This window comes from Apteryx rowi, unplaced genomic scaffold, assembly GCF_003343035.1.
Source record: "Apteryx rowi isolate R43461 unplaced genomic scaffold, aptRow1 scaffold_1982, whole genome shotgun sequence".
NCBI classification, from domain to species: domain Eukaryota; kingdom Metazoa; phylum Chordata; class Aves; order Apterygiformes; family Apterygidae; genus Apteryx; species Apteryx rowi.
In genome coordinates, this window is record NW_020448288.1 from 1 (window position 1) to 1,675 (window position 1,675).

Genomic DNA, 1,675 nt, shown 5'->3' on the forward strand with positions numbered 1-1,675 from the left:
CCTCCCCCCCGCCATCCCCAGGGGCCCAGGCGTCCGGGCTCACACCTCTCTCCTCCCCAGGCTGCAGACCGGCGCCCTGGCACCCCCCGGGGCCCCCCCAGCCTCCCCGGGGGCCCTGGGGGGCAGCAGCCCCGAGCTCCGGGTGCCACCGGCCGCCCCCCTGCGCCGCGGGACCCGCCGGGGGCTGGTGGTGGCCGACGACGCGGCTTTCCGGGAGCGAAGCCGCCTCCTGGCCGCCCTCGGCCGCCGCAACTGGCTCCAGGCCTACGTGCAGCAGCTGCTGGTGGTGAAGCCCGAGGGGACCCGGCGCCAATAAACCCTGCGACCGCCGTGCTGCCTCCGTGTGTTGGGCCCAGGCGTCCGGGCAGCCGGGCGGGGAGGGGGCCCAGGCGTCCGGGCGCGGCCGGGCACCCACAGCACCCGGGCGGGGAGGGGGCCCAGGCGTCCGGGCGTGTCCGGGCACCCACAGCACCCGGGCGGGGAGGGGGCCCAGGCGTCCGGGCGTGTCCAGGCACCCACAGCACCCGGGTGGGAAGGGGACCCAGGCGTCCGGGCACCCACAGCACCCGGGCAGGGAGGGGGCCCAGGCGTCCGGGCGCGTCCGGGCACCCACAGCACCCGGGCGGGGAGGGGGCCCAGGCGTCCGGGCGCGGCAGAGCAGGACGCAGCAGCCCTGAGCGGCAGGGAAGGTTTATTCGGCCGTCGGCCCCGTCCCATCTCCGCGGGGGCGCCGGGGCCGCGGGCGCCGGGCTCAGGACCGCGGCGCCTCTGGGCGAAGGTGCCTGGGGGGCTCCAGCTCCGCGGGGGGGAGAAGCAGCGTCGCGGGGAGAGGACCGAGGTGTCCGGGCTGCCGGCGCCCGGGGGACCCAGGCGTCCAGGGCCGCTCGCCCTGGAGGCGCAGGTAGGAGACGACGTCCAGCAGTTCCCGGAGCGGAGCCTCATCCGCGTGGGGGGCGCCGGCGCCTGTGAGAGCGGGGAGGGGTGAGACGGGGCGCGGGGGGGAGGGGTCCCGCAGAGGGGGGGGACTCACCGAAGGGCTCTGGCTCCCGCGGGTCAGGGCAGGCGCCGGCGTCGCGTTTCCCGGCCGGGCCCTTCTCGGCCAGCGCCTGGGGGGCGTCTGCGGGACAGAGCGGGGCTGTCCCAGACGCCTGGGCTCCTCCGCCGCCCCCTCCCCGGGGCACCGCGGCCCCTCCGTGCCCAGGGCTCCCGGACGCCTGGGTCCCTCCGTGCCAGGTACTCACAGGGGCCCAGCAGGTACCCGGCGCTGTTGAGGGTCCATCCCCGGCGCTCCTTGGGCTGCRGCGGGAGGAGGCTTCGGTCAGAGGAGGGTGTTGTGCCCCCCCCCCAGCCCCGGGGGGGCAGCGGGGACCCCCCCGGGGGTCTCTCACCGTCAGGGCCGTGCCCAGGCTCTGCCCCAGCAGCGCCCACAGAGCCAGGGAGCAGCAGAGCAGGGCGGGAGGCTGCATCTGCGGAGGGAGACGATGGAGCCCCGGCGTCCTGGCCCCGCTTAGCCCCACCTTCGCTGGGGACCCAGGCGTCCAGGAGCCCCCGCTCCACCCCGCACCCCCGGCTGCCCCAGGGACCCAGGCGTCCGGGGGCCCCGTCCCATCCCGCCCCTGGGGACCCAGGCATCCGGGGGCCCTGTCCCATCCCACCCCTGGGGACCCAGGCGTCC